The following is an 8151-nucleotide window of genomic DNA, read 5'->3' as shown; positions in this document are numbered from 1 at the left end:
TCGTCAATGATGAAGGGACCCTCCCACTTGGGCTTAAGTTTGTCCTTTTTCTTCTCCGGTAGGCGTAGAACGAGTTCACCAATGTTATAAGTCTTGCCTGCACTTCTCTGCTTTGATACATGCGAGCCTGCTGTTGATAAAATGCGGAACGGGCTTTTGCGATGTGGCGCTCCTCCTCCAGGGCATCTAAGCTGTCCTGTCAATCAAGCTCAGCTTCTCTCTCTTCGTACATGCGCACTCGAGGTGAGTCATGAATAATATCGCAGGGTAACACTGCTTCTGCATTGTACACCATGAAGAAAGGTGTATATCTAGTAGTGTGGTTGGGAGTGGTCCGCATCCCCCAGAGTACGGAGTAAAGTTCCTCCACCCAGTGCTTGTCTGATTCTTTCAAAGACCGCACTAGTCTAGGTTTGATGCTACTCATAATAAGACCATTAGCCCGTTCGACTTGACCGTTTGTCTGCGGGTGATAGACAGAGGCGTAATGGAGCTTAATGCCCAGATTACCACACCAGGTTTTCACCTCATCGGCTGTGAAATTAGAGCCATTATCGGTGATTAAGCCGTGCGGGACACCATAACGGTGTACCACGCCGGATATGAAATCTATTACCGGCCCCGCTTCGGCCATTTTGACTGGTTTGGCCTCGATCCACTTAGTGAACTTATCCACCATGACCAGCAGATACTTTCTCTTATGGCATCCTCCTTTATGGGGTCCGACCATATCGAGTCCCCATACCGCAAAAGGCCAAGTGATGGGGATTGTTTGTAAGACAGTGGGGGGCATATGGCTTTGGTTGGTAAAGAGTTGGCATCCGACACAACGTTGGACAAGGTCCTGTGCATCTGCTCGCGCCGTCGGCCAATAAAACCCTGTACGGAAGGCCTTGCTAACAAGGGCCCGAGCTGCAGCGTGGTGACCGCCGAGTCCGGCGTGAATTTCAGCCAAGAGTTACTGCCCCTCTTCCTCGGAGATACATCGTTGAAGAACGCCGGTAGCGCTTTTCTTATAGAGCTCTCCATGATGAACCTTGTAGGCCTTCGAACGCCGGACAATGCAGCGGGCCTTGTTCTGATCCTCGGGAAGCTCCTTCTTATTAAGGTATGCCAGGAAGGGTTCGGTCCATGGGGAATGACTGCCATGATGAGATGCACCGATAGTGTTATTTCGGTGGCTGAGCCTCCGATGATGTCGGTGTTTTCGGAATCTGGGGTTATGTTCGGATCCGGACTAGTGTTGCCGTTTCCCCCTTGCCACACCACGAATGGCTTAAAAAGCCTTTCCAGAAAGATATTAGGTGGGACGGGGTCACGTTTAGCTCCAATACGAGCAAGAACGTCTGCCGCTTGATTACTTTCTGGAGCCACATGATGGAACTCGAGCCCCTCGAACCGGGCCGACATTTTTATGACGGCATTACAATAAGCAGCCATCTTCGGATCTTTGGTGTCGAAGTCTCCATTTATTTGAGATATTGCAAGGTTTGAGTCCCCGCGCACTTCTAGGCGTTGTATGCCCATGGAGACAGCCATCCGGTGACCATGCAATAAGGCCTCGTATTTGGCTGCATTGTTGGAGTCTGTGTATAGTATTTGGAGGACGTACTGAACAACGTCTCCAGTAGGTGACATTAGAACGATGCCCACCCCTATCCCTACCAGCATTTTGGAGCCATCAAAATTCATAACCCAATTGGAATATGTGCAATACTCTTTAGGGAGTTCGGCCTCTATCCATTCGGTGACGAAGTCAGCCAGTACTTGGGATTTAATAGCTCGACGTGGTTTGTATATAATATCAAATGGAAGGAGCTCAATGACCCATTTGGGAATCCGGCCCGTGGCATCATGGTAGTTTATAATGTCATTGAGTGGTACTTTGGAAGCCACTGTGATCGAACACTCTTGGAAGTAGTGACGGAGCTTTCGGGATGCCATGAAGACTGCGTATGCTATCTTTTGATAATGGGGGTATTGGGACTTGCATGGTGTAAGGACAGTGGATACGTAGTATACTGGCTTCTGAAGCGGGAATTTATGTCCATCCTGTTCTCGTTCAATGACGAGCACGACGCTCACCACCTAATGTGTTGTCGATATGTATAATAACGTCGGTTCACTGACGTTTGGCGCGGCCAAGATTGGGTTGCTCACAAGAAGGGTTTTTATTTCCTCTAGTCCGACTGTTGCCGCGTCTGTCCACTGGAAGTGATCGGTTTGCCATAGAAGGCGGTAGAGTGGCAGTGCTTTTTCTCCCAATCTGGAGATAAAGCGGCTTAGAGCTGCCACGCAACCAGCGAGTATTTGGACTGTTGGCGTAGCCAATTGTGACAGAGCTCGGATTTTGGCTGGATTTGCTTCAATTTCTCTGTTGGAAACGATGAAGCCCAGCAGTTTTCCAGCGGGGACGCCGAAAACACACTTTTTCGGATTGAGCTTAATTCATATGCGCAAAGGTTATCAAATGTGAGATGTAAATCATCTATTAGTGTTTCGACGCGCCTAGTTTTGATGACGACGTCATCCACATAAGCTTCAGCTGTCTTGCCGATCTGTTTCTCCATGCATGTTTGAATCATGCGTTGGTACATCGCGCCGGGGTTCTTGAGCCCGAAGGGCATGGTGTTGAAGCAGAATGGCCCATATGGGGTAATGAATGCCGTTGCAGCTTGATCAGACTCCTTCATTTTGATTTGATGGTATCCGGAATATGCATCAAGGAAACACAGTGAGTCGTGTCCTGCGGTAGCATCAATGATTTAATCGACGCCGGGGGGGGGAGGGATCCTTAGGGAAAGCCTTATTGAGGTCTTTAAAATCGACGCACAACCGCCAGGATTTGTCCTTCTTTGTTACCATCACCAGGTTTGCCAGCCAGTCCGAATGTTTTATTTGTCTGATGAATCCCGCCTCAATTAGCTTGGCCAGATCCTCCCCCATAGCTTGGCGTTTGGGCTTGGAAAAGCACCGAAGTGCTTGTTTGATTGGTTTGTATCCTTTTAAGATATTGAGGCTATGTTCGGCAAGCTCACATGGGATTCCCGGCATGTCAGAAGGGTGCCAGGCAAATATATCCCAGTTTTCGTGAAGGAAATCTCTTAGTGCGGCGTCGACCGTTGGGTCTAGTTGTGCTCCAATAGATGCTGTATTCTTGGGGTCCATTGGGTGGACCTGGAATTTGACTATTTCTTCTGCCGGTTTGAAGGAGGTGGATTTGGGTCATTTGTCTAAGATCACATCGTCCCTATCCACCGTGGAGCACAGTGCGGTTAATTTTCGTCCGCGATGGCTTCATATAATGCCTCAAGGGCCAGGGATGCGGTTTTGTTTTGGGCGCGGAGTGCTATGTCCGGATCATTGACAAGAGTGATTACACCGTTTGGTCTGGGCATTTTGAGCTTCATATACCAGTAATGAGGTATAGCTTGGAAGCATGTAAAAGCATCCCGCCCCAACAGGGCGTGGTATCTGCTGCTGAAAGGAGCCACTTGGAAGGTGATTTCTTCAGACCGATAATTCTCCGATGTGCCGAATACCACGTCAAGTGTGATTTTTCCCGCACACCGCGCCTCCCGGCTAGGAATGATTCCTTGGAAGGTCGTGCTGCCTTGCTTGATGCGGCTCCTATCTATTTCCATTTTGTGGAGTGTGTCCTCATAGATGAGGTTTAGTCCGCTGCCACCGTCCATGAGGACCTTGGTGAGTCGAAAACCATCCACGATGGGACTGAGGACTAAAGCGGCTGGTGCTCGGACTGTCCTGTATTTTGGTTCGTCGACGACATTAAAGGTTATAGCCGTGTCATTCCAAGGGTTTACTGTGGCAATTTGACAGACTTCGGCGAGGCCGTGAAGTGCCCTTTTGCGCTTATTGTTTGTAGCAAATGTGTCAAAGACCATCAGTACTCTGGGGTCGTCATCTTCTGGAGGGTGTTGCTCTGGGGTGTTTTTGGTAAGGATGTCCTCGCCGCTTTTGGCTACCTGCCGGAGTATCCAACATGCTCTAAGGCTGTTGGTTGGTATGGTATCCAATGTTGTGTGTATTTTGCATGGGCCATCGAGCCATCCCTCCAGAACGGTTCCATGCCACGTAATGGGTTTGTATTTCTTGGCTATTGGACTGGGCGCGTCCCGGGGATGCACCCTTTTTCCCTGGGCCAGTGGTTGAGTTGGGACCGATGGCTCCCAACAAGCTGCCTGATCCCTCCAGGCGCTTTCCATTGCGCTGTACTTCTGTACGATAGTTGCCAGGTCAGCGAAGTGTAGTATGCGGCGGCGATTAATGGCGTTGAGGATTCCTTCGTTCATGCAATTGTTCTGGAACGCTGATATCACGTCCTCGTCACATCAATCTTTAACCTTGTCCTTGACAAGGAGGAACCTGTCCTAGAAGTGGTGCACCATTTCCTGAGACTATTGTTGTATGCTCGTCAGAGCGTTTATGTCTGGGTTTGTGGGTGGAATTGAATCTGGACCCTGACCCGATCGATGATCCGGAGTCTGAAGTTTTTCCAGACTTGACAGTCCGGGCTCCGACGTATCTTCTGGTTGCCTTTGCCCGCCATCCGATTCTTTGTTCGGAAGGCCGGTCACCTCCTTTTGTGGGTGGGTATCCGTCTTCAGCATAGGGGAAGAGTCGCCGTATTGCTCCTCAACTACCGCTATCTTGTGGGTGATCGGTGGAGATTTGATTTCTCTTTGGTCGAGTTTGAGCCCGACCCGATCGTAATCTATGGCGATTCCCAGGGCGGAGATACGGTCAAGGAGCTCGTTTAAAGACAAAAAATCCGCCAGATCCATCTGCTTGGAGTGTTTCGGGTCGATACAAAGAGGATTTTCGATGGCCCGAGAGGTCATCGTCGACTTAACGGCCGAACGGGCGGTCAAGGTAAAGCTGCCCAACCGGAGAGGTTTGGCCTGGGGCCAGTTCTCCTCTGTTAGTGATATTGTCTTTAAGGACGAGGTGAGTCATCGATCCTGTTGTCGACGGCACAGTGGAACTCTCAATGAAAGCACCAATGTCGGTGTCAAAACCGACGGATCTCGGGTAGGGGGTCCCGAACTATGCGTCTAAGGTCGATGGTAACAGGATACATGGGACACAATGTTTACCCAGGTTCGGGCCCCCTCTATGGAGGTAATACCATACGTCCTGCTTGATTGATATTGATGAATACGAGTATTACAAGAGTTGATCTACCTCGAGATCGTAATGTCTAAACCCTAGAGGTCTAGCTTGTATGGCAATGATAATGAGCATTCGGCCTATCTACGGACCTAGCCCTCCAGTTTATATAGATACGTGAGGGATCTAGGGATACACAAGGTCGGTTATAGAGAAAGGAATCTACATAGTTGGCCACCAAGCTTGCCTTCTACGCCAAGGAAAGTCCCAGCCGGACACGGGTGTAGTCGTCGGTCTTCGTATCTTCACAGCCCATCAGTCCGGCCCATGGCTAACAGGCCGGATGCCCGAGGACCCCTTAGTCCAGGACTCCCTCAGAGACCTCAACTAAACGCCATTGGACACAAGGTGAACTCGCTCCTCTCCGAACCTTCACTTTCCACATGTGAGACATGGCTACTACCTCAAGCATATGTGCTATGCATGACCAGAAACCAAGAGGAAGACCATGGACAAGACGACGAGTAAACCAAGTGCAAGGAATAGAGAACGGGCTGACAGAAAGTCACAGCCACCGGATGACCGGTCCTTACCGGACGTCCGACGCCTAGAGATCCCACATGCCCGATCGACTACAGGCCAAGTCTATAGCAACCGGACGACTGACTGAGACCGGACGTCTGACCCCTCCAGCGACCGGACGACTGGCCTTCACTGAATGTTCGACAACTCGCGTCCAGAGCCAAAACGCCGGACGTCCGACAACTATCGGACGACCGGACCCTCGCGAGCCATTTGACGTCCGACGCATGTCTATGCACAGTGTATCGGACTGAGCCCATGTACCCCTTCGCCCTCACTTACCCCTTCGTGGCCTTAGACTATATATACTCCTCCACCTCCACCTAGTTAGGGTTAGCATTGGTTTAGCTCATTTGAGATAGAGCTTTGCTCATCCATATGGATCTACTCCTTGAGAGAAACCGCGGCCAACCTTCGGAGAAGATCCACCTTGGATTCAAGACATCCTCATGGAGAAGAACCGTTTAACCTTTGTATCGTTGCATGTTGACTTTGGACCATGTGATCTCTCTGTGTACTTGGATCTAGCATATGTGTGAACGTTCTTGTTGGTTTGGGTGATTTTCTCGTGTTTCCCCTCGTATTTCCCCTCGTGTTCTTTGTGTTCTTCGCGGGATCCGCTCCTTTCATGAAAGATCGGCCATCTAGGGTTCCACCCTACATCATCTTGGTATAATGAGACACATTGATCACAATTTCGGAGCCTCCCCTCGTTGTTTTCTAGCCTAATTTTGTTGTGTTCTTCCCCAATTTCGAAAATCCCCACCAAAAATAGCCCTAATTTTTTTTGTGATTTGTTGGTTTGATGAAGTTTTGTTGATTTTGATCCATGGATTTGCTTGGTTTCAAGTGGATCTAGCATCTCCTCAAGTTTTCCCATCTTTCATCCATGAAATCTCCTCAATTTTGACCCCCAAATCTCATTTTTTTCGCCCAAAATCGCGCCCCGAAACTCGCATCTTGCGTTGACCCCTGGCCCATTACACCCGACGGCCGTCACTTTACCGGACGTCCGGAGCCCCAGGAACCACCAGATGTCCGACCTTACCGGACGAGCGGAACCCATAACCAGAGCTGTAGTTAGTGGATTTCCGACCCGACCGGACGTCCGGCGAACGGACATCCATCCATTTACGGACATCCGATACCTGTAGTTTCAGACTTCGGCTGATTCTTGTTTCGCCCATAACTAATTCATCCGAACTCCGATTTTGACGTTCTTTAGATCGTTTTGAAGCTCTTGGCATCCCCCTTCCCAAAAAAATACTTCCAACATCATTGGACTCCATCAAAGTTTTGGAAATTTGGCATCTTTGCCTAGGGCTTCCAGCACATCATCCGCTACACCACCACCGACTTCCGCAACCTAACCCATTGTGATCCATATAGCATTAGCGGTTGCTTGAGTAGTGATTTGACTCTCCTAAGGTGTTTCGAGTACTTAGGGATGGTTGCTTCTTCATCAACCACCACCACCACTTCCGCATAGGCTTGCCCACCATACACTTCCGCCACCCCAACTTAACCCAAATTTCTTTGTTGTGAGTTGTGTCTCCTAAGGTGTTTCGGCTACTTAAGGATGGTGACCTTCAACTCCGACTCACATAACCCAATAACCCATCACTTCCGCATTGCCTACTTGCATAACCCATCATTGCATTTCTGCAATCCCTTTGAGCTTCCGCAACTCCACAACCACATCCCACTACCACCATTTGAGATTTTGAGTTCGCGTTTTTTCCGTTTCCTAAGGTATTTCGGCTACTTAGGGATGAGTCTCCATCATCTTGGTATCTCCATCAAGATCACCGCCACTCATCATCGCCACGAGGTCGTCATCGAGATTGACCAACATCATCCGCCCGTGGCTTACAAACAAGAAACCCTCGACAGTAACATCCATATCATCTTGGTATCGTGGTATCCCTCCATTGTATATTCCCTTGCAATTGCATTGATAACCCCTGGCCCATTTTGGGTCACTTGCCTATCGAGACTAGCCATTTGAGTATTGTCGGCAACATTACTTGTGCACATTAGTGATATACACCATCCATTGCATACATACCATATCATATTGGTATCATATCATCTCGTGTGCCTCAAGTTTGTTCCCGCATATACCCAATCACTATCTTGGTTTGTACATTGTGCAAAAGTGGCCATACACAAAAAAATAAGCTTTTAAGCAAAAGAGAAAGCGCAAAGAAGCTTGTAAGCAAGTGGCATATCATTGACACATTACATATCATACTACCATATTGATCATCTTGGATCATCGTGTGCGGAACACCGGGAACCATGCATACATAGCATACTTGGGATAGAAAGTTCATACATTTTGCATCTTATAGGTTGTGCACAAGTGTTGTATCCGCCTATAGAGCAATCGTGCTGGAGTCTCTCTTGAGTTTTGCAACACGAGCGTTTTCTGTGGAT

This window comes from Triticum urartu, chromosome 2A (genome assembly GCF_056163025.1).
Source record: "Triticum urartu cultivar PI428250 chromosome 2A, HENAU_Tu73, whole genome shotgun sequence".
In the NCBI taxonomy this organism is placed as follows: Eukaryota; Viridiplantae; Streptophyta; class Magnoliopsida; order Poales; family Poaceae; genus Triticum; species Triticum urartu.
The sequence above is the reverse complement of the archived record's forward strand: the minus strand, read 5'-3'. Positions refer to the sequence as shown.